We start from the raw sequence: 26760 nt of genomic DNA, 5'->3' as shown, positions 1-26760 counted from the left end.
TAAATATTCACCGCACATCCGTTTCTAAGTGTGAAAAATCAGCCACTCAGTGATCGCTCCAGCAATGCATGTAAGCACAGAGGCATCCGTCTACCGGATGGATTGCACCAGCGGCCAACCGCATCCGAAAATGGTCGGATAATAAATTAATGTCTTCAGTGCAAGCGTTTTACTTGCGAATTTAATATGGGTAAGAAAGTAGTTTAAAGAGTAAGTTCTTTTGAAGTGGATTTAGTGAAGAAAATTGTACCTAATGCTATAGTTTGTAGAGTCGATATGATAAAGTTGACAAGAGTCTATGATGTGGTTTTATGTGACTCATACGTGGGTCCCCAACCATTTATAAATATTATAACTAAACGACACGGCTTTACGTGTCGTGTTTGTTATGAGACACTCTAAAGCATATCACTTACTTGTAATATATTTTAGGTGGCCCCGTTTTTCTAGAGATTTTTTTCTCATAATTCTATTTTTAATGTATACATTTACAATACAGCCAGGCGTAAAAACATCTGAATATTATACCCCACAAATGTAGTGAAAAATTAGTAACAAGGGAATTTAAATTTGGCTGATATTAATATTATTTATCGCATTCAATTGTTAAACAGTTTGAATCAGCCGCCGAGGGAGTAACACTCGTAGGTGTAATTGAGTACAGAGCTGGGATTAATTGAAGCAGAAATGTATCACGAGTGCAGGCAATCTTACGCAGGCGCGATGCGTACTCGACTTCGCAGTGGCGAACCTACTGACGCTACGGGCACCCGTATCTGCCATAGGCACTTACCGAATACCCGAACCAAAAAGTATTTAACTTTCGAATCATAATACTGGCCGGCCAGTTTTGTTTTCTTAAAGTGTAACAAAAGAGATTGTGACGCGACAAAACTCTTTAAACATTTACGCGCCAAGTGTTCTTTTTTTAAGTGTCAGTGATAGATTAAACTTTGTCGTGTTGGCAACATTGTTAAAGTTCTAAATTTGATTGTGTCGTTTATTTTTTTAAGCGAATTTTGTTATTTTGCCCAAATTCTTGATGAGTTTCTTTCAAGAGTTTGACGAGGAAAACTTCTTTGTATAGCTAAGGTAATAAACATTCTTATGAATAAGTTAAAGAAGTAATTTATAAAGATCAGCACAGTCGTCAAAGCGATTAAATTGTGAACGGAGCGTTTGTTGAGTTTATTTTAAATTAAATTGTACGACCAGGAGTTTTATTGCTTTTCCAATAATGATATCAAATCGTAAATATGTTAACTAATAACAGATAGTATCTATGTTTTCAAATAGGTTAACTGGTGTTTTAATAGTTTTATTATTTGATCAGGTGGTTAAACTTTGAAAACAGGTTATTATTTATACAGTCCGCTATGTTCGTAAAAAAAAAAATATTTGGCAGGATAATTACTAGAAGCAAATTTTTCGTGAAAAATTCATGCCAAATGATGAATAATACATTAATTTTACGTTGAAAGTGTGTTGATTTACTTACAGGCGTACTAATTGGTGTGATAATGTTGTACTTTATTTATTATTCTTTTGTTTTACCCACAAACAATTTATGTTAATTTTGCTATTTTACGCGTTTCGTTTTATTGTTTTTATTATTAGTTTATAACATTACTTCTGTTACAGGCTTTCCTAAAATGTATTTACGTTAGAAATTGATATACTAAAATCTATATTTTTTTTACATTAAAAGAGTATTTATGTTTTTATACAGCAGTAATATTTATTAAGTTAATGTTAAAGACAATTTTATACTGATGTAAACGTAGAGAGTGGAATGTATTTTCATATGTAGCTGGGGCGTAATTTAAATTTTCCCGAAAGGTAACGCAACATAACTTACAGGTGCTAATATGCATGAATGCCTCCTGCAAGTCGTTCCAATGATAATTATTAGATTCTATATAAATAATACATACAGAGACGTCGGCATGAATGGGGTAACATGGAAACTTAGCCACTGAAATCTTGCTATGTGAATTCGGACAGAAAAATATTAAATATTCAAAAAATCGTTTTTGTTCATTAAAACAAATGTAAATACTTTCATTAAAAAAATATATTTCGATTGAAATCAATGTTTAGTTTAAAGTTTTAAATTTGTCAACTATTTTTGTGGTTTAATGTAGTATGAGTAATTTTCTTAGCTATGCAAACTGAGCTATAAGCTTAGCTCTTAGTCTACAGCCAGCCTGAATTCATTATGCTATGTATATTACCTTAATAAAGATATTGTTAGAGAGAGGATTAGATGCTGACATATTTACTAATAGTTCATAGCATTATAATTAAAAAAGCGGCGATAGCCTAGTTGGTTGTGGAAAGGACTGCCGAGACGAACATCCGCAGGTTCAAATCCCAAGGGCACAAAACTCTGAGATTTCTGAAAAATTATGTGTGTGTTATGTTGTGAATTATCCCTTGCTTTAACGGTGAAGGAAAACATCGTGAGGAAACCTGCGTACTTGACAAGTTCTCTATAGGAATTGCGAGGGTGTGTGAAGTCTACCAATCCGCACTAGGCCAGCGTGTTGGACTAAGGCCTAATCCCTCTCAGTAGTAGAGGAGGCCTGTGCCCAACAGTGGGACAGTAATACAGGGCTGATATTATTGTATTATTATTTATCATAGTATTAATAAAAATGTTTGTAAGTTTCTATGTCATACAAATTATAGTGAGTCTTTTGTACCTACAATAATTTCGTTACTGCTTTGTTCTTGTTAAAATATTAATTATCATATAAGCGATTTGGTGTACTGTTACTGTTTTTTTTTTTTTTTTTTTTTTTTTTTTGGTTTCGCGGAGAAAGTCCCTTATTACTACCGCCCAGCCTTCGTGGGGGGCGACTGAGCGGTTATGCTGGGGTAACCGTGCCTTACGGCCCGGCGTTGAGCCGCCCGGATTTGATGACGACCTTCGGGCGACCGCCGGGCCGAGTCCCTAACCCTATATACAACTTAACCTATGCACGGCCTACCAGCTAAAACTCCGCGGTGGCCCTCTTCGGCGCATTAGGGACGGCTGCGGGCTTCCTCTGACGTTGAAGTGTCTAGTCTGCGACCGCAGCCGCCCCTGCGCGGTGCCGCCTTGCGGCCCGTCTCCTATGGGGGGGGCTCAGAAGCCCCCGCGCACCGAAGGACGCCCTCGGCGTCTACGGCAGCATGAGGCCAACTACACACTGCCGTCCATCCCGGGGGTCACCACAATGTGCTAAGCATGCACAACCTACACCAGCGGCCGACAGCCCCCTGCTGCCCGCCGGCGACCCCCCGATGGCCCCTATTAGTCGCCTTTTACGACAGGCAGGGGATACCGTGGTGGAATTCTCCAAACGCCCCCAGTCCACAGGGCGGACTGTTACTGTTAGCTTATATCCAATTTTAAATAAATAAATATACATGATCATTATGGCATGTGTTACTAAATAAAACGTGTGAGTTTCGAACAAAATAAATATTAATAAAAAGTAAAACTAATTTAAAGCGCCTTAACGCCACTACTACTCTAAGGGAATCATGGCAGCGGCAACATCTACACTCATATACACTCACGCGCATGCCATATTAGCATTAAACTAAAAAATGATCAAAATATCTAACAACTACAATCAGGATTTTTGGTTAAAATATTTGTTATTAATGGATGATTTTTGGTGCAATGTCGACAAAAGTAAAGACGAATGTGTGTTTCCATTAAGTAACCTTGTATATAAAATAATAACCGCCCTATATCTATTCTATCTTCTGTCCATACTCAGCTACGTTAAGCTGAATATTTTCCATCGTATTGTATTCAAAATCATTTAGAAAGACTTTACATATAAAAAGGTTCATTACAAGCTTATTCAAATCTCCGGGTCGAGAGATCTAAATCCGAAAGATACTTACTGTAATATAATTTCGGAGTGCTATAAAATTTTATTGCCTTTCGTTGGTTTAACAATAGCATTTCTCAATACTGGTGGCAGGGCTCTCATATAAGAGAGTTCGCCTGGGTAGGTACTACCACAATATCTATTTCTGCCTTCAAGCAGCAGTTTGTAGTCATTGTTGTGTTCCGGTTTGAAGGACATTGTAACCAGTCTAACTACTGGACATAATATTAAGACTTAACATCTCATGTCTCAGGAAGGCGAGCAGTAGATGGCAACAATGGCAGCGGAATACCAAATAACACTTTATAATTCAAGTATTTGATGGTGTTTCTATTGATTATGGGTGGTAGTATCGCTTACAATCAGGCCAATGGCAAGCTCGTTTCGTTATTTAAAGCAATAAAAAACAAGTTTATATTAAGTATGCCGTTAGGTACATTTTTCTTTTTTCAAATCAGTTTGGGGTTTTTTCCTTATAGGCTTTAATTGTCCTTATATAATTTATTGAATTTCATTTCTTTGTCGTATTTCGAGTAAAGATCTCCATATATTTTAGTACACAATTTCCTCTATTTGGCTTCCGATGACCAGTTTTTCTCATTTTAGTTATATCGTCGAAGAAACAAGATGTAGAATCCCCCTTGCTGAAAGATGGTCTGAATATAATATGTGTAAGATTCTAATAATATAGCGATAAGCCAAGATAGGGTATAATGTCTATCACAATTATATGTTGGTATCACGTCACTGCGTACCCATTCGTTATAAAAGCGTTTATTTTCTGAACTATTTATTCAATAATAGTGTATAACATGACTGCCTGGGAGCTTGTGCAACTGCAGTGCGGATGTCCCAGGTTTGATCCCGGGTCAGACAATAATAATAATAATAATATCAGCCCTGTATTATATACTTGCCCACAGCTGAGCACGGGCCTCCTCTACTACTGAGAGGGATTAGGCCTTAGTCCACCATGCTGGCCTAGTGCGGATTGGTAGACTTCACACACCTTCGAAATTCCTATAGAGAACTTCTCAGATGTGCAAGTTTCCTCACGATGTTTTCCTTCACCGTTAAAGCGAACGATAAATTCACAAAGAAGAATACACACAAGATTTAAGAAAAGTCAGAGGTGTGTGCCCTTGGGATTTGAACCTGCGGACATTCGTCTTGGCAGTCCGTTCCACACCCAACAAGGCTATCGCCGCTACATAATAAACAAAGGGTCGAACAAAGTAATATTATTTTTTTATTTAGTATGAGGTTGAAATCTATTATACCTGATATGGAGATAGGCTCGCCTCCTATCACAGTATACGCCTGGCGGATAATGGATGCACCAAATGGGCTATTGCCTTCTGCTTTAGTAATAAAACGCGTCAGTGTGTGATATTAACATAACAATTCTTGTATAAATATTGTTCTTCCCGTTAACATAATATCTACGAAGTTATATTGTTATACAAACTTAAGAACTATTTCCTGGATTGTTATACAGAAAATTAAACCTTGTTCTAACATACAAGTTCAACGAAGCGTATAAGGGTACAAAATATTGTCTCCATTGTTACAGTTAACAGTATAATGATTATATATGATTTTCTTCCGACGTTTTGAAGACTGCAGCGTTCATGGTCACGGGACTGACTGAGGTGTTAGTCATCGAAAAGTCAAAGTAAAAAAATCGACCTACATTTTATAAAATCGCAATATAAGCTCAAAAAGACTTTATATTGATGTCTAACAGCATAGTTAGCAAAGCTATATATTTTACCAGTTGATATGTGCAAGAAATAGTCACGATGGCCTGTTTTTTTATGCTTACATTAAGCAGTGTTTAAACATTGTTTTCTGAATGAGCTAAGCTAGTGTAGTTAGTTAAAATTATGAGGTTTAACGTGTGATATGTCAGAATCGCGAATATAGTGTTCATCTGTAATTTAAAGTTTCTTGGTAATGTGTTTCAGGCCGGACTTGATATAACCATTTAGAAATCATTTTGATTAATATAATGAATGTGTTGATTAAAAAATCAAACTCAAGATTTGAAAACACCATTTTATGAAAGTCGGATAAAAAGGGCTCCCGATTCAATAGCATAAAATGTAAAAATAAAAATATAATAATGTAGCTCTGAGTAAAAATAATTTGTTCGTGCAATAGCAGTGTATTTCTATAGAAATTTTAGTTGAAGGATTTGTTTGAACGCGTTAATCTCCGGAACAGCCAAACAGATTTTGTAATTTTTTTTAAAGAAACAAATAAAACGGAAGAACAAAAACAATTATGTGACCGTAAACAAAATTCAGGTTCTTTCTGCTTAAAGAATTTCATTTTTTAAAATGATTTGCAGTTTTAAAATAATGTTTCTTCAAATAGGTAAAAACGCGTTTACTAGACTCCAATGGAACTCCATTATATTAAAAAAATAGATGCCTACGATAACATTTCTTTAGTCTGACTTTATATTTGACCTCTACCTTTTGTAGGTTAAGGGAAAAGATAGGAAATTTGAGGTCATTGTGTAAGCAAGACAAATCGGCTCTAGACGCAAATGTAGTGTGCAATTTTTTACGCTGTCGTAGAATTTGTGGAAATCGATTTCCCACTTGAGATATATTATTTACAGTCGCAAAGGTATACTTTATACATAATATTATGTCGCTGAATTATTTGTGTAGATTTTTTTTACTATTTGCATTTATAGCTACATTATTGTGTGCACGAGATCCTTCATCAAAAACAGTTCAGCTGATTTTACGTACAACATGAACAAAGATGTCATTCATTTGTTGTAATACAATAATAGATAAGGTTGAGGTATTACTATGTAGATAAATACTATTCATTACATTCGTTGATGTGGAATTTTAAAACCTATTAAAGAAGATATAGTCGTAGGTGATGAAATATTTGTTTACTGAAATGATCAGTCATTACCCACCATAATTTGATTCACATCAGGAGACGATTTAATAACTTCGGTAAAGCAATTTTTCCTATCACCATAATCATCAGCCGCAGCATAGCCACTGCTTCTCTCATAGTAGGCGATACTGCCGCCTTGTGCGTGCTTAAGAGGTAGGTAGTCCGTCCTATACATCCAAACTATCTTCATACCAAATTCCACCTTAATCCGTTTAGAAGTTCAGCCATGTAAGTTTAACAATCGAACAAAGAAATACGTGCATTTATAATATTAGTTTGTAAATATGAACTTAAAGATAAGACTCATAAGCCTCAATATATAAAATACAGTAATTTCGGGGGTGCGCTAGGAAATAATTGATTCTCAAAATGGGCTGTAGACGACATAAGGTAATATGGAATGAGGGGTCACTATCATACGGCGCCAGATGTGTTTTATTCTCATTCAGACAGATGCCTAAGTATAATTATTTTATCGTATTTTTATATTTAAAATGGGTTAATACCTAAATATATATATTTATATTTAAAAAGCGGCGATAGCCTAGTTGGGTGTGGAACGGACTGCCAAAAAATGTCCGCAGGTTCAAATCCCAAGGGCACGCACCTCTGACTTTTCTAAAAAAACATGTGTATATTCTTTGTGAATTTATCATTCGCTTTAACGGTGAAGGAAAACTTCGTGAGGAAACCTACACATCTGAGAAGTTCTCTATAGAAATTTCGAAGGTGTGTGTAATTTACCAATCCGCACTAGGCCAGCGTGGTGGACTAAGGCCTAATCCCTCTCATTGGTACAGGAGGCCCGTGCTCAGCAGTGGGCAAGTATATAATACAGGGCTGATATTATTATTATTAATACCTAAATACCTTACGACGAACATTTTATGTTTTAAAAATAAATGCTACGAAACTGAAGCTTCTCTTTTATAACAATATGAATGCAAAATTTGGCACCGATTCGGCTAGCTTTTTACTATGCAGTGCAACTGGATATGGCATCCACTGGGATGAGTAAATACAATAGGAATACGAGCATTGATATTTTTTGACATACTTCTAAAAAATATTATTTTATTTGATACGTGTGAGGCACTGCGCCTGCCAAGAAGTGACTAAAGAAGAAGGAACCTTATCTCAAAACTCTTCGTCATATTTTACAATGCTTATAAGATTGTTATATTTGCCTTATAGTCTTTATATAGAAAATGTCTAACGATGATAATTATCAAAATCGTCATTAGAGCATTCTAGCAGTCATAACGTACGGGAATAAAACGGCAAGCATAAGTAATTTACTCGATAAACCTTTGGTTATCATTAGTAAAAATATAAGATAATACATTCACTAGTCTTGTTCCAGAAATATACTTAATAAACATCTAGCCACGTACATATACCTAATTGTATACAGTCTGTTATTTCTGCTGTCATATTTTCTTTCTAACACAATAGAAAATTAGGTCAGTTAGGTCGAAAATAACGGACATAAGTAGTAAATGGGTAGAATATTATATTGTGATTTCCTCAGTGGCGTAATAGTATTGCGTGCGCGGTATGACCACCGTTCCGGCGTCCCGAGTTTGGATCCCGGGTCGGACAGTAATATGGATTTTTCTGCTCAGTATTAGCCCGGAGTCTGGATTTCGTAACCGATATGGGGAAAGGCTCGCTCCATCACATAAGACTTTTTTTATTGATTTGAATGACGAGACGAGTTTGCTGTTCGCCTGACGGTAAGCGATACGACCGCCTATAAACAATAGGAACACCATCCCACACCTTGAATTACAAAGTATTGTTTGGTATTCCACTGCGCTCGTCATCCTGAGATATTATGAGATGTTAAGTCTCATTATGGCCAGTAGTTATACTGGCTACCAATGTTCTTCAAACCGGAACAACAGTGCCTACACACTGCTGCTTGTCGGTGGTAATAAACATTGCGGTGGTACCTACCCAGGCAGACTCTCACATATGAAAGACCTATCACCAGAGAACACTTGATGAAACGTTGCTGCCCGGGTTGTACCACTGTCTTACTTTTAACGATATGTGATATTACTCTCATATCGTGTACATATATGTATTACATTTTTAAAGTAAGTTAGCGAAAATCTTACAATTCCCAAACCAGAAACAAAGCTAAACGCTGCTCGCTAATCACCGGCCAGCCCTATAGTTCCATCAAACTATTTCGTCCATGCATATAACCGACTGAATCTACCGTTAACGAACTATACAAAGCGGTGACAGTAGGTTTTTTTTGTCAAACATTTTTTACAGCCAGCATAGGACCGCTGATATGCGTCATAGTTGCAGTTTCAGAATTCAGAGTTGCAGTTTATTTAGTCTTGAAACTGTATTTGATGTTCTTTTAATTGCTTGCATAGCGTTTGTTGTTAGTTTTGGAGTAAAGGAGAGACTAGAAATGTTTATTTACTTAGAAGATGTAGCAGACGAATACTAACGTGTTATAATGTCTTGCGGTGAATTTAATAATGAATAAACGCAGTTGAATACACCTTATTCACTCGGTTCATAAATATTCATATCAGAAAATAATTTCACAGAACTTAAAGAAATAATGGTTTGTTATAACTTCCATGAGTAGATCTTTACTATTATATAAATCTGAAGCATAACTTACATTCTATAGACACATACTAAAATGGCAATTAAAACGTCACTGATATAAGTTGTTTATTCACTAGAACAACCAATAATTTTACCTATTTTACCTTTTTTGAACTAATATTTTTTATTTTCATTCAGGTTAACACTTAGACTCGTGTTCTTATATTATGAGCGTCACTCCGTACATAACCACACGCTGTCAATATTGAAATCATACTAAAGTGTATGGATTGCAGAACAGTTCAGTCAAACACAAGGAGTATATGGAACGCCAGATCTACTACGAAGTACATACTGCATATTGATGATTAATGCTAATAACATCATCGAATTCATAATTGTTCGACCACACTCAAATGCAAAAAAAGCGCAGATAGCCTAGTTGGTTGTGGAACGGACTGCTGAGACGAATGTCCGCAGGTTCAAAAACCAAAGGGCACACACCTCTGACTTTTCTAAAAGTATGTGTGTATTCTTTGTGAATTATCGCTTGCTTTAACGGTGAAGGAAAACACCGTTAGAAAACTGCATACTTAAGAAGTTCTTTATAGGAATTTCGGAGGTGTGTGAAGTCTACTAATCCGCACTAGGCCAGCGTGGTGGACTAAGGCCTAATCCCTCTCAGTAGTAGAGGAGGCCCGTGCCCAACAGTGGGACAGTATATAATACAGGGCTGATACTATACTCAAATGAAAAGCTCCGTGTTAGTATGGAATCTAGTTATATAAAGTATTATGTTATTAGTGCATACTAAACTTAAATATCGTCTGTTAGCACTGTCTTGGTTAACATCGTGTTGCGTTATATCACCGAAACCAGTCTAAGAGGATCGGAAGGAAATCCATAGTTTAATGATATTGTAAGGTTCATTGGAGACTGGATGTCCACTGCTGTACATACAGCCTCTCCTCCCCTAAAGTTTCACGGCCATACTCTTGGAAGCGGTCTGCTTTTCGTGACTTCTTGCAACCTTTATTACTCTACTTTTTGTGAGTGTTCACTGAAAATATAAAAAAAATACTTTAAAATTATATTATAAGTATTTTTTTTGCGGCATCAGTATCATGGCGCAGGTTACATTTCATGTCCATCGTCATTACACCAAATAAAAACGAAAATATTAATTTCTAACCACTAATAACGAAGTTAATATACTTGTAACATGAAAGGGGCTTGCAAATTTAAATAGATTCCATACTAACTTTTGCTCGCGGTTATGCGCTCATGGAATTAGGGTTGCCAATAATAAAAAGTAGAGGATTTTTTTAATTAAGAATTTATTAAAAAAATATTGTCACCTAAACGAATAAACTAAAACGGCTTTTAGGTAACACGATTATTCTAAAACTTTATCAAAATCGATTCAGTAGTTTAGATGTGAAATTCTTACATTCACCTACACATTTATGGATACATACAAAGTCTAAAATAATACGGGAAATCTACCGCCACGTAATTGACGTAATCCTTTCCTGCCCTCGGTTTTATACTGTCATTTAAATTTCAGCTTGCGGTGGATACTGTTCTCGTGTGCAGTAAATATTAATATCTATCCGATTAATATATTTCATTCTGTATTAATGAGATTTGTATGAAATTAGTCGAAAATAAGACGGTTACTCACGTACTATGTAGTCGGAATCGGCGACCAGTTTCGACCTATTAAGTAGGTCATGCTCAGAGGCGAGTGCTGAGAGGAAGTCGGGTCGCTGAGCCCTCTCGATCACTGTCTGAAATTGGTCGGCAATTCCGACCACATACGTGAGTAAAACCGTGTTGTTTTCGACTAATTTAATACGTCTCGAGTAAGTTTTAATCAGATTTGTATAGTATCTTAAAATATTTTTTAACTCAACAACCCTCTTAAAACCGTATCAGGATCTTAGGAAATCTAAGCCTACATATTTAGTAGTTAAGAACGTTCCTTATGGGAGGTAATCATTACCGAACAAAAGGGTTTTCGAATACTCTCTTAAAAGGGTCCCTGGAACTTTCAGACAATGACGTCATCCACAGCTAACTAATTTATAACATTGATGCATAAATTAATTCCTAATACGCAATTACACGGCCATTAACACGATTGTTCGCAGATCTTATTAATAATTACTAAGTAGCGTATTAAGTGTTGCTCGTGGCTCCGCCCACATTGAAGTTAATTTTCCCAAAAACTTCCAATTACTTTCCTGGAATGACTATTCTATTCTGTCTCGATGGCGTAGGTATGTCGCATACGCGGTACAACATCGCTCTAAGGTCCTGGGTTCGAATACTAGTTTGGGCAAAGTGATATTGGGTTTGTCTACTCAGTATTACCCGAAATCTGGAATTATTGCAACAGGCTCCCACCACATCACATAATGGTATAGAAAACACATGGCGAAAATTGGGTGGCATGGAACCCATGCCTACCCCTTGGAGGATGAAGGTGTGATGTATGTTGCATATGTTAATCCCCGACACGGTCTAAGTCTAGTCCATAACGGTTGGACAGTTTTTTCGTAACAAAGACATATCCTACAAAATACAAAGTATGTGAAAATGTTTGTTAAAAACACATCATTTGCAAAGAACCAGTAACCATTAAGTTAACCTTAAACAAATGGTACCAAAAAACAAAAATGCTTGAACAATTAAACTAAGTTGAAACTTGACAAAAAAAACGACAAAAATGTCTACTTTTATTACTTTGATTACCACACGAACGAAGCCGGGAGCAAACCTAATGTCTATATTGTCCTACATTGCGCCGGCCGACATAAGCGCCGAGCCGTCGACCATATTACTCTGCTGAACGCCTTAAGCCATCCCACTTCGGATTCTCGGTAAAGCGTCTGTCAGTAACGCAAATTACTCGCTAACAGAATAGCTGCAGTCGACATTGAACTGATTTCTGTTACATTGAATATTCTAATAATTGAGTATTTGATAGCCTTGGTGTAGCGTACGTGATATTGTCGTTTTAAGGTAGGCAACGGATAGGCTGTGGCTCTGGCATTGCAAGGTTCATGTGTGGCGGATGCTACTACCATCAGGCGGACCGCTTGCTCGTTAGCTAAAGCAAAAAAAGGTCTAGGGATCGAAGCTCGGATTACGATATATAAGGTTTTCTGCTTCGTCTGAAGTCTGGTAAAGGATAATAGATCCGGCCCTTATTATATGGTTTCTAAAATGGAGTATATTTAACAAGTCATGTCTGAGGTGCCGAGCGCTTTGTCGTGCCACGCAGTACTCTGTAATTCAAAGTGCTGTTTGGTGTTGCTACTTTTTGTGGCTAGTCGTATTAAATACAATCATACAAACGGCACGATCGTCTCGTTATTTAATAAAAAAATAAATATGATCAAGACTTTATAAGTTGCATGAGGTCTTAAAACTTTGACGCCGCGGCGTCCTTTAATGAATTCTTATGTTATTATTTTCAACCGACATTCAAGTTCCTGAGCTCCATAATGCCGAAGCGTCCTAGTTAAAATTAGATTCTTCGAAATAAAATGTTCTAAGAATTTTCTTTGAACGTTTACATTTAAGCGCCATGTTGAAATTGGGCAGCCAGGCAGACACAAAAACTTTGTACGTCAAATTGTTTTACCTTGCCTACATCATAACCATGAACTGGGCCCTTATTCTGTATGATAGTGTAAACGCGTAACGCGGCCGTGTCGTGTTATCTTTGAGAAGTGTGCGTGGAATGGTATTCTGTAAACCAAATTTCTATAGTACTAACTGTTAAAATAACGTGCGGGATAGAGAATAAGGCCCCTGCTGTCGAATATTAATGAACTCATTTTTTTTAAATAGAATCTAGTTATTATTAGATGAATTAGTACTTGAAGGGATCACTAAAATATGAATTTATTCACTTACAAATTTTGCGTTAAGTTAAATTACGGTAAAATACCAAGAAGCGCTTGATGGAATTATACACTTAACTTCTTGTTACGTGAACGGACCTACAATGCGTTTGATGCTAAGTACTATGCTTAAAAGGTACAGCTTCTAGTAATATAAGGGTCTTAAAAGATATGGGCAATTAATATGTAGTACTACTAGTTTTTACTCGTGGAATGTTTCTGATGTATGGAAATCCGTCTGGGTAGGTACCGCCGCAATGTCTATTTCTGCTGCCAAGCATAAGTGTGTAGTCACTGCTGTATTCCGGTTTGAAGGACATTGTAGTTAGTAACTACTTGCTTAAAATCTCATGTCTCATGACGGCGAGCGCGGTGGAATGCAAAATATTACTTTGTAATTCAAGGTGTTTTATGATGTTTTTATCGTTTATGGGCGGTCGTATCGCTTACCATTGAGCGAACGACAAGCTCGTCTCATCATTCAAATAAAAAAAAAGTGGCTTATAACGACTGTCATTTATAACGACTGTCAGCCCAGAGTCTAGAATTTGTACCCAATATAGCCCCCTACCACGTCATGCCGTAGAATACATACGACAGAATGTAGGTGTATCAGTTGAGCCTCTGCCTACCCCGTTGTTATATAATTTCGGTCCCAATTTTTTACGGAAAATACGAGTAACGTGACGTAAAATATAAGCATAAGTATGTAACGCTCGGAGCGATAAGGAAACCCTCTGTAGAAGCCCGCATAATTTTCTCATTATGTTCTAATTATACACGTGTGTAATTTGTACCTCAAAATGTGGAAGTATTATTTATTTATAAGTAAACTAGCTTTTGCTCGCGGCTTCGCCCGCGTGATGGACTTTTCCGGGATAAAAGTCCACTGTGTCCACAAAATCCTGTTTAAGCGAACGTCTTCATCATAGTAGCTCCAATGTTTAATTTCAGTGCAATTAGTCAAAAATCTAAGAAGATTTATACAAACTTTCATCCCCTATTTTATTCCCTTGGGGCTAGAATTAATCAAAATCCTTTCTTAGCGGATGCCTACGTCATAACATCTACCTGCATGCCAAATTTCAGCCCGATCCGTCCAGTGGTTTGGGCTCTGCGTTGATAGATCACTATGTCAGTCGGTCACCTTTGAGTTATATATATTTAGATAAAATTTCATGGTCTTATTAACTCGCACAATGCCCTACACAACTACTTGCGCAGTTCTCTGCGGGAACGTAACGAGCCTCTAATTTATACATTAGTATGCTTTAGAATCAATGTACGTACATCTCACTTAATAAATATATAATATGTAAGTTATGGAACATGTACTTTTTTAATAATCAGTCAAATTTTCCTTCATCTAACTCAATCCTAATAAACATTGGTATGAAATAAACCTATAACAATGGTATGAAATACGCTTCTTAAAGCTTAGGTTTTTTATTTGTAAAAAAAAACAATTTTGAAATTTGAATACAACTTTCTAAAGCTCTGACAGTATAATGAAATTAAATATACCAATATATAAAGCTGTAGAGTTTGTTTGAATGCACTCATCTCAGGAACTAATAAATCGATTTTTTGTCACCAATAGAAAGGTACTTACTACTGCAGAATATAAGCCACTTTTATCCCACTAAAATATGTATCCCGGAAAAAAAGTCATGCGAACAGGACCGCATGCAATAGCTAGTTCTGTACAAAACGAGACAGTAGAAATTTCTCTTTCGTGAAAATTGTGACTTGTAACTTAATTTCGTTGTTTTATTAAGGAATTAAATGTTTTTATCCATTAGTGATGCATTAAAATTCGTAATCGGTCTATCCGTTGTCTATTATGCTTTCACGACTAATATTGAACCGATTTTTGTTATTTAGTGCGACATAACCTTGGACCAAAAGAATAATAATAATATAATATAAGCTAGTTGTATTCTAAGGAAAATTTTCCACGCGGGCGGAGCTGCGAGCAAATGCTAATAAATGAGTAGTACTCTAATACATAACTTTCCTTCTAGGATGGCCTGATAAAAAAAGGATAATAGATAAAATAATTAGTAATTTAAAAATCTATATTTTAACCAGCGTTTAACAAGGCGTTAAACTCAAACGTAAATCTCTCGAACCGTCCAATCGTGGGGTGGCGTTAAGTCTTGGCTTCTTCGGCTTTGAACTGCTAGGTTTTATGAGCGACGCCTACATTGGCACAGAAAAGGGTTTAGCTATACAGCTTAAATAGAAAAGACTGCGACTTTTTAAAAATATTTCTCTTTAAAATAAAATTTTACTTCGGTGTCGTAGTTGTACTTTAGCTGGACTTTCGATCAGGTCTCGTGTGCGAAGCCGAGTTGGGAAAAGAAATATTGGGCTTTTCTTCTCAGTATCAACCCGAATTCTTTAATTTATATCATATCATGGGGTGAAATAATCTTGCGAAAAGTTGCTGCACTGGTAGCAATTACAGTACCAATGTGCAGCGCAGCAACGCTGTTGAATCCACCGGGAATAAAAGGTGTAAATGGCAATAATATAAATCTTCATGATAAATTACGAATAGTCCAGATTGGTCTTAAATCTAACTTTCTGATTCAGAATGCTACCATTAGTAGCTTTTGTTAGGTGTTCGATAAGAAATTGGTCCTTTTAGCTAGTGAAGTGTCCTATTCAGTGTGTAAGATATATTCTATGTAATAATTTAGGTTCTCGTCGGTTAAGGAAAATCTTACCTAAAATGAATTTAGAACATATCTAACTTTGATTCATATGTAATAAGCAAAATAAAACAATTCCTTACAATTGTTACATTTATTCATAAATTTTAACAAAATATAAAAATACGAGCAAATAAGAGATATACATTTAATATTCTACAGGATATTACATTCGAACAATCATTCCGTCGTGAATGATTTTGAAAGGCTTTTTATTCACGAGATGATAGACGGCTTCATTTGGGTAAATGATATTGGTATTGTCGGTTCCTGTATCAAAAGAGGCTAAGGCTTTATTAAAAAATATTTTGATTTCATCAAAAGTTAGTAGCCAAGGGTAAACGTAGACGTACGGAGCGACATAGTCGTGAAATAAAGACCAAGCTCCTTAAATAAAGGTTTAAAAAAAATAAAAATGATATTGGTAGTTTTATTACATTTTGATAGTATCTATAGCAACAATGAGTTATTTGATTCTAAAATTTACAGTTGTCCTCATTTGTTTCTAGGCCTCCATTACTACAGAATAATCCTGGGCCCTTCTATAGTCCTAAACATGACGCGTTGTGTTACGAGCTTGTTACACACTGTTAAAATAACGTGCGAGATAGAGAATAAGGGCCCAGAGATGGTTACTTACCTTACTCCACCCCGCTAGCTTGGATGTGCTGAATGGTAGAATTTACATAAATTCCAAATTCTTATGGAGAAGTCTTAAACGTAGGTTTTTTCACGATATATTCCTTCATCGTAGTTATGTTGTTAAATTGTTAAAATCGTAATAATATGCGTAGTGCTCTATAATCAGCCTAATTTTGGAATTTCAAAAATATTTATCATTTTTACAAAGCCTAGAATAAACATAGTCTAGAATAGTTCGCTAAAATTGAGTTTTTCTTTATTCAAATAGTCTAACACAAGCTATTTTGAATCGTCATGAATCTACCACCACTTTAGAACATGTTATCGCTGTAAAAAGCGGCGCAGGGAACTCCTCAACAACACGATCTGTCAAAAATGTATATACTTTTTTTTTAAAGCCATATGTGTGTGCCTTATATTATGCAATTAAAACTACCAACGATATATAATTTACCACGTACTACATCGTATTTCTCGAAATTCTGTCAATTTATTTGGAACCTTTCTCAGACAGGGTCCGCAGTATCTAAATTGAATCTCGGATTTCGGGAAGGAACACTCTGTATACCGAAATAAATCAAACTCTCATCAAAACATTTATCAATTGGTCAAACAGTTTATTATATATGGAAGTAAACGTATGAAGTTGCCTTCAAGTTTATAGTCCCTTGATGCTATACCATAACCTCCGTTAATCAAAACTTGTTCTCTGCCCTATGATATAAGGAACCGTAACACCCTTTACAACCCTTAAAACTTTGGAGCCTCTGTAAATATTAATCGAGTTCATTGTTCGTGATTTTCTCAATTTTCTGTCATTCGTAATGACAAGATTTCTCTAATTTAGTGACTGAATGTTTTTTATTTAGCTTTTATATGTGGTTTTATTTAAAATATTATCTTCCATGCAATTACACTGAATGTGTATTATTCACTTACCTGAAAAATATTCATAATTTTTTATTTAAAGAAAACCCACAAATGCAATGTGCCAGGCGTATATTTCACAGTACTACCGAATGGAATTTTCATTCCTCTACATTTTCCATATCTGTTATGAATGGAATTTTTCGAATGAATCCGCTTAAAAATAACGTAAATAATACATCATATTTCTGAAACCACCCCGGCGTTTACGTTGTCTATTAATCCATACAAATCTGTCTAGTTTAAAGCGGTCAGAGGACAATTTGCTGACGTTTTAAAGGCCAGTTCGACAACTAACATCGATTTTAGTTTTCAACTCTATTTTTTCGCAGCATTTTCGAGTCTACCTGGATTTTGCGGCGCACGCAACCTCTTTGTTGCGATGTGCGAACTTGGTATTGACGTTTTTTTAGTTTTATTAGTACTTGTAGCTATTGTTACTTTATCGATTTATTCTCTAGTAGTCTAAACGTGATTAATAAAGTAGTTTCTGCTTTAGTCGATATTTTTTGAATAAATTTCGAACCCAACTAAAATGTAGTTTGTGTGCATAATATGGTGATAAACGGCTACCATGGTTTGGCTAGTCTTCGAAGTTAGTTTCTGTAGAGACAATAGACAGGTCGGTTTAATTCTGATAGCTGACGAGTGACGTCTTTCCTATTTTTTAATAAAGAAGAGCTTTATTTGTAGTTTAAGAAAAAGTAGACCTCAAATCATTTTCTAGATGTTAACGTACTATACTATAGATATGATCAATAGAACATGATATTTCATTTTAATAATATATGAAATTTCTAACGAATCAGTTACAGTATATTTTTATGTCTATGGCTACATTTCTTTTATACGTTCAATTCTTTCATTTCCTGCGCATTCATCAATCATTTCATACAGAAATGTTTTTATCTTACAATCAGATATTAATGTTTTTATTTCATCCTTGTAACCCAAATCGCTTTCGCATGCTCGTACATTGTTTTTTGGTAATACATCTTGCGGTGTCCTTGATTTTACATCGGATTTAAAGTTTATACTTTGTCAAATTCGATTACAATCAAATATATGTATTTGGAATATGAATTATTCGAAATAGAATAAATATAACCCATATAAAAAAAAATATTAATAAAAGAAATTAGTACGATAGAAATAATTATAAAACTCCGTTAATAAATTACTATATGCCATGCCGTAATCAAGCCGTAAAACGCTGCCGTAGAGTTTTAGAGGAAGTCTTGACAGTCATAGTTTCACTAAAGAACACACAAAACAGGAGGATTTAGCATCTTTCGTACGTGGACTTTGCAATTCCACCTGTATACCGCCAGACAGTACAGAAAAGTATAGCCTTGTGAAGAAGCAGTGAATGACTATCAGAATTAAATGGTTCGACTTTTATATAGTTTAAAACAACTTTTTATAACCACATTCCCTACTTAGATTTTCTTAGTTGACCTATTTCTTTTTAAAAAAAACCAATACATAACATCCAAAATTGTTACGGAAGACACTACAATCACCTGTGCCTATATAGGTATTTTATAAGTTTATACCAGCTTAAATAACTGGCTCACATAGATACATTGTACATCTTGGCATTACACTAAAATAAACGCCATTCGGAACTGTTCCAAAACTTTTAAGTATACCCCCTGCTTCGAGATGAAGTATCTACTTTATCTCGTTCATTGTATCCACTATGCAACTGATGCAGTTAGTTTATTTTGATATTTAGACAGACTCAGGCCTTTTATCCCCGAAGGGGTAGACAGAGGCGCGACTAGTTCACCCATTTTAAAATATTATTGGATTTGTGTAAATTAATTTTAATATCGTTAAACTTACTCTAGCCTGCATGTTTTTAATGTCATTCAGTGGCGTTGTTGTATTGCGTTACGATTGGCGTGGTCACAGGTTCGATACTCTGCCCGAGAATTGTCCTGATATTTTGGTTTTTCTACTCAATATTAGACCTGCATCTGGAATTTAAACCCGCTTTGGCGATAGGGCTGCTTTCTGTTACATCTTGAGACAGAATATACCAGGCTAAAAATGCATAGTTGTAGCTCTACCTACCCTCCAGGGGTATAAGGTCTGAATGTATGTGTGTTTAACGTACTAGATAAACATAATATGCATGTAACTGTTTGAAGTAATAGGCATTAGGCATAGGTAACTAGTGCAATCATGGTACACTGGGTTTATTTGCATCATAAGGAGCCTATTGTTGTACGCAAAACATGATATATCGTTATCTATTCACGCGTCAAATATGTATTTTAGACAAAAATAAACTTCGTTAGAGTTAGGGCATTTGTCTTCCCGTGACTTGAATATTTGTTAATAGTATTTAAAATTAAGATTTAATAATTAACCGAATTAAACACTATGGTCAGCGTTACCATAAGTGTACAATTAGAGCGACGCTGAGAACGAAATCCACAACTGGAGGTCGTAGATACATAGCTTCTTTTGCATGTCAACAGATTAAAAATGGCGCGGGTGTGCGGAATCCGCAGCGGAACCAGCGGGCGGTGCAAGCGGGGCGGGAGTTGCACACTATGCGGTCATATCAGGGGCCTTATTCTCTATCCTGCACGTTATTTTAACAGTGCGTAACAAGCACGTAACACAACGCATCATGTTTAGGACTATAGAAATTTGGCTTACAGAATACCATTCCACGCACATTTCTCGAAGATAACATGACACGGCCGCGTTACGCGTTTACACTATCATACAGAATAAGGGCCAGGTGTTACAATCACTGAGGATGAAATAAGTTCATGTTCCATAATTCTCCTCGTATGTTTTCCAATACATAGTCAAATGTACTTAATGACATTCGTGTGTACTCAAAACAAATATCAATTTCTTAATTTTGAATTAAAATATATTTTTTTAAACTATCTTTATTTCTGTTTATGATTTAAACAACTAATTTCAGGTGTGGAAAAATACCGCGCTTATAAACGATTTGTTTCTAAAAATCGGACATAATAATGCTTTTGCGCCTTTACGTTTATACGCTCCGCGAGGTACTGTCTACGATTGGAATAAGGGATTTCCGCCCTTCGTGCATCCGCTTTTACCACCCGTGCAGCTCTCACCACGTATGTACAGTATACACTTAGAATTGCATATACTTACCACAATTTATAGTTGAAAGTTGAAATCTAATCAAGTTCGCTCTACCAACCAAATAACTATAATTTTCTCCGAACGTGTATCACATATCTGCAAAGCTTGGAATAATGTATTGTGGAAATGCTAACAATAAATTAAGTTGGTATAGCATTGTAATTAGTGTGTGTGTAACAATACTATCACCATTGAAAAAGGGCAAAATACTGTCTTCAGAAAAGCGCCGATAGCCTAATTGGTTGTGGACCGGACTGCCGAGACGAATGTCCGCAGGTTCAAATCCCAAGGGCACACACCTCTGATTTTTCTAAAAAAATATGTGTGTATTCTTTGTGAATTATCGCTTGCATTAACGGTGAAGGAAAACATCGTGAGGAAACCTGCATACCTGAGAAGTTATCTATAGGAATTTCAAGGGAGTGTGAAGTCTACCAATCTGCACTAGGCCAGCGTGGTGGACTAAGGCCTAATCCCTCTCAGTAGTAAAGGAAGCCCGTGCTCAGCAGTGGGCAAGTATATAATACAGGGCTGATATTATTATTATTATTATTATTACTGTCTTCAGTCGTCACACAAATAGAATGAAACAATTTAACAAATTACAATATTTACAAAAACTTAACTACTGAAACGGGTAGTTTATTAGCACTCCAAAACAGTTCAGGTCCTCCTAAATCAGATAAAATATATCAGAAACGTTTGGCCGTTACCAATTTATGAGACAAACTTAGGATAGACCTATCATTTAATAAGGCCTAAATATTCCTATAATGGAAAAAATACACCTAAGTATGGTAAATTTATTAAATTTACTAATTATATTTCCTATATAGTAATAAAATGAAATCCAAACTAAAAAAATAATTTAAATTGAGAATAGAGTAAAAAATATTAATACATTTGAATTAAGAATAGTGTGAATTAGAAAAAAAATGTATTGCAATGTAAAAACAATGTGGGGTGCTTTTTCAGTGATCTATTTACACCATGAAATATTACGCTGTCTTATTATGTATTTTTTTATGTTTAAATTATTCTTATTTTGTTTTACCAATAATATCCTTTTTTTTTACTTTTTGTGTCTGAAGAAATAATAAAAAAAAAACTCTAGTTAAACAATACAATGTTTTTTCAGAAAACACAAGCACTATGTTGTTTTTCCAATCAACTTACTTTTCAATATTTTCATTTCTTAAAACCAAGACAAAGGAAACACAATTTATAAATTATTTACCCCATAATTTCACATTACGGTTTTCCATCATGCATAATAGGGTAGAAAATAATAAAATTAGCAGCTTTACTATACCTTGATAAATAGCACTAGCTACTTAAGAGTCAGACCCCGCATTGGCCTCTGAAAACAACGTGTGACCCGCGGTACTATAAAGTTAAGGGCGTCAGCTTGTTTTACCCTAATCAGTGGTCGTTGTTCGAAAACATGAAACTGTTCTATTTTTGGTTTTTGATAAGTTAGACATGTTTTTATTCAATTACACAAACACTTTTGTGTTTAAACGAAGTTTGAATATGAAACAAATATAACGAACAGAAGACATGACTGGTACATTTGTTGGAGTATCCTGCCCGAGGTATAGCGGACCACGCCACTCTTTTTTTTATTTCTTTGAATGACGCGACAGCTTGCCTTTCGCCTGATGGTAAGCGATACGATCGCCCATAAACAAAGAAACACATCCAACACCATGAATTATAAACTATTATTTGGTATTCCACTGCGCTCGCCATCTTGAGACATGAAATGTTAAGTCTCATTATGTCCAGTAGTTAAACTGGCTTCTCGCCTATTATAATACCATTTTTAAAAACGGCACCACTAAAACGTCAACGTAGTATCCGACCTACATTTTATTTTGCTTTAAGTTCCAAATTGTTTGCGTAATATACATATATATAGCAATAAGTAAGTCTATATGATTGAGGATTGACACACGGTCTGACGTTTTTAATAACTAAGAATAACATTTTCCACAACAAGTGTGAATAAACGTAGTGTCGACCCAACATGAGTAAAATACAGAAGAAGAGTATGTATTTATTTCACTAAAACTAAAGACTGTAACTGCTAACAAAGTTTGTTACGATAGTTCCGCGCACGCTTTGTGGACGAATGCTAGAGTTGAATTTGCAATTTTTAATTATAAAAAGCGTCGCATCGAAGCAACCGTGTTTCTGTTTGCGGCCTCATTAGAATGTGTGTTCCATTTATGAATTAACAAGACGGCTGTAATGGTAAATCCAGAGCAACGAATAAGTTTTTGTAAGTTAAAAGTAGGTATTTACATATACTTTTACACTAGAGATTGTCCCGCCTTCAACCACACTGCATCTTCTATAAGCCAGCATCGATAAGCATTTTAATAACATCGAGTACCGATGCACATAATGACAACACTAGCTTAACTTCAATCTACTATTTAATTAAGAGTAAATTGTGCCCACATTTTTGCTGTATTTCCATTGCATAAGAAAAAGCCAATAACAAAGGAAATATATCAGACTTCAGAACTTAAACACTAGTTTACCAGCTGCTCCAAAATACACAAACAGAAATAGGTCGGGAAGATAGTAGTCACAACGAAAGCCCGCACACACTTGTGCCACCGCTGCGTTTGAACAGGCAATATAGAAAGTCAAGATAACAAATTTTCGATTGTATCATTTAGCACTGAACATTACTTACGAACTAGATGTATGCGGGATAGTTTAATTCCTTCAGGTGAGGAAATTTGAATTTTATTTTATATTCATTATATAAGGAGCATCTGAGGGAAGATGCATGCTCCGAGCAGGTAGTCCCGTTATTAAATTATATAAATAATACGTGGACATCATTCTACTTCTTTTCTTGTCTCACTTACTTACTAATATAATAAATCCGAAAGTTTGCGAAAATAATTGGATGTTTTTATATTTTAAATGTTTTTTAAAATTAAAATTTGTTACAGCTGATTGGATATAGACGAAATTTAGCTCACGAGTTCACCGTGTCCTGGATTAACACACAGATAATTTTTTACTCCGGTAATTTGCTTTTATGAGAAATAAGAGATTTTTATAATCTGATTATTTAAATAGATGGTATTAGTCTCGTAGAGTAGTGCATTAGCTTATATAACTATTGTGACTATGTACAAGAAAGACTTGGAAAAAAATACAAAAGAAGTACTGAACAATTGATGACAAAAAAGAAAGCCCGGAGTTTCTTTCTGCCTTTCTTCTTCGGGTAGTCATCACTTAGGTAGCTAGTGAAAGGCTGGTAGGTTAGCTAGGCTAGGGCTCATGTCCTCACCGGTGAGGATCGCGACGCGTTACCCTTCTATTTCCCCCTACTTGCCAGCCCGAGCTGGTTACTTCGGTTTGTACCTAGTCTTTTGTATAAACTTTATCCCTAATTTAAAATCTCCATAGTTATATAAGTGATTTTAATAGTTGTTTAGAAATAATAATTATTCTTATTCTTTGTTTTGACGTATCATAAGTGCAACTTTGTTCGCCTACGTGATAAATAAAGTATTTTATTTTTTATTTTATTTTTTTAGAAGTGACGCTATAAATCGCTACAGTGTTTTAAGGATATTTTTACTAGAAAAGCTTTTTCACCCGGGCGAAGTCGCGAGCCATATCTAGTTTGACTATAAATTCTTATGTAAACTAATATGTTTTATATTATTCCAACAGTAACCATTTGGCATTCACATTTATGGCGGCTCTGGTTTTAACGCGACGGGAAGGCGACAAAATAAGCTTGTGTAGTTTCTAACATTTCACTGAAATGTTTAGTCATATAAACAAATTACTACGTATTTTCTTTTCTATGAATACCCAGCAATATAGCTGGAAATACAAAAGTGCCTGTTTATTTTATGAGCCGTTAGAGATTATGAGACAATTTACAGGTGGCTTATTATGATCATAATAGTATTTTGTAATACTACTAGCTTTTGCTCGCGGCTTCGGTCGCGTGAAGAAATTTTCCAGGATAAAAGTCGCGCTATATATTTTTCCGTGGTAGAAAGTAGCCTATAACCTTTCCAGGGTCTTAAACTATCTCCATATATAATTTCATAAAAATCGCTCAGTAAATTTTGAGAAAAGCGATATCGTACAAATAGACAGAAAAGGGTACTTTGTTTTATAATATGGGCTTATATATTCGTTCATATTTCTCGTAGATCACACAGAACGTCAAAGTATTATGAAAACTATTTTAGTCAGACTTAAAATGCTACGATTAAACTCGTAATTCCACGAACCATTTTGCCTAATTTCCTTTCCAAACCCCGGCCGTCATTTTTGAAATTCGCGCTTACTACAAAAACAGAGAAGAAAAGTTATTTTTTTAATTACATTTGGTGCATTGACAGCTCACATGATAACATTTCGTAACAAATTAAAAGTTGGCACAATGCCTTGGAATGTGTAAGCTATTTAATCTTGAATAACGGCATACAAGGGCACAAATTGAAAATTATTGCCTGTGCGTATCGAACGTAACTTCATTTTTTATTTGTTGCATTCTGTATAACGGATCCAGGATTGATTTTATTTCATCCGTGAAATATGCAAGCAGTTAATTTCATTTTTATTTATAATATTTGGATATTGAAATTGTTTTACTTAGGTATCCAAGACTATAGTTCGCAACCATGTCTTATAATTGACACCAGCATCGACTGTCATTGTTTGGTGGTCTGAAAGTAATGTATTTATTTGTATCCGACGAGCAAGTGAGTACAGTAAGTAAAACTATCCATAATGGTTTGATCCAATTCTTCTGTTCCAAGGTCACCCAGTGTGCACTTGGTTAAAGGGCAGGCATTTATAATTCAAGCTATTTTCAAATGTCAAGACTAATCCGATTAAATTCTAAATACACTCCATTGGACCGCGCGAAATGGAGAAGACCGCGCTCAGTCCTATCAGACCCAGAGGACGATATAACTCTGGCAATACGCCTCAAGCACGAGCTGCTCAAAACGCTCAAACACTCCACACGACTGCTGCTCCGTCCTCGCCGTCGAGGACCTCGCCGCGTCCCCCGTCCTCCCGACCCTTCTGATAATGCCGGCCCGGGCGCCGATGTAACCATGTTAGACAGTTAGGTCGCTTGCGCACCTTTCGCGTTTTTCCATAATCGTTGATGTCCCCAAAACATCTTCTCTCAGTGGCCGTCCTGAGCCGAGGCCGTGACCCTTTAGAGCGTCGCCCTCAGCATGGTCACTTAAGGGCTCGTAGTGCCTAAAGCACTCACCCGCAAGACCGGTTTTTGTATAAGCCGGCCCTGCCAGGCTAATTTCAAGTGACGGAATATCTTTTGTTTGTCGAAAATATAACCAAACTTGGTTTTACGCACAATTGGTTCTTATGTAGTAACTTTGCCGCACTAAATTTAAATATGAAAAAATATTAGTAAAATAAAATGACCAAATACAAGTTTTTATTTAAATGCTCTTTAAAGGTAAGAAATTACCTTTAAATAGAATCAATCTTTGTTTTATACAACGCAGAGATAAAAGCTTTTCGGGAAATTTACGTCAAGATCAAGTTATGTAATCATTGTATAATCACATTTGACCCGAAGATACATGTCCAAGTAATGCAAGTTAAATGAAAGCTTGTAACAAAACTATTACTCCATCGTTAGACGACTGAAGTGGGCTCCATTTATAGTGTAGCGATGCACATAGTTGATATCAATAATATGCTGTTAGATATGACTGTAGCTTCGTCCAGTTGAGTAACACGACTGCACTTGAATATGACTGCGAATCTGCAGTCTGTTACAGCCTTACTGCCAGATTTATTGAATGAGAATCAGCATACAGGCTCTCAATCGTGAAGTTGTATTTCTGTCAGTAAAATCAAACCTCAATTTGCTTGCAGTCCAATAGAAATTGCAATTGGATTTCAGCTGTCATTTCCTTGGAGAGAAATATTTGATATATTTAATATTTGATTGTATTTTATATTGTATTGTAAATTTGTAATTATTTA

The 26760-nt window shown here is 35.7% G+C and overlaps 1 protein-coding gene across 1 annotated transcript in view; it reads left to right on the top strand.

The window, feature by feature from the left end:
* Positions 1-736: 736 nt before the first annotated feature.
* Positions 737-26760, top strand: part of LOC115450262 (zwei Ig domain protein zig-8) — a 71786-nt gene continuing 45762 nt past the window's right edge. The window contains exon 1 of the mRNA XM_030178263.2: positions 737-1092. The gene's annotated coding sequence lies outside the window, so the exon portion shown is untranslated. The remainder of the gene's footprint in view (positions 1093-26760) is intronic.

The sequence above is a fragment of the Manduca sexta genome, chromosome 24 (assembly GCF_014839805.1).
Source record: "Manduca sexta isolate Smith_Timp_Sample1 chromosome 24, JHU_Msex_v1.0, whole genome shotgun sequence".
Taxonomy (NCBI): Eukaryota; Metazoa; Arthropoda; class Insecta; order Lepidoptera; family Sphingidae; genus Manduca; species Manduca sexta.
The sequence above is the reverse complement of the archived record's forward strand: the minus strand, read 5'-3'. Positions and strand labels throughout refer to the sequence as shown.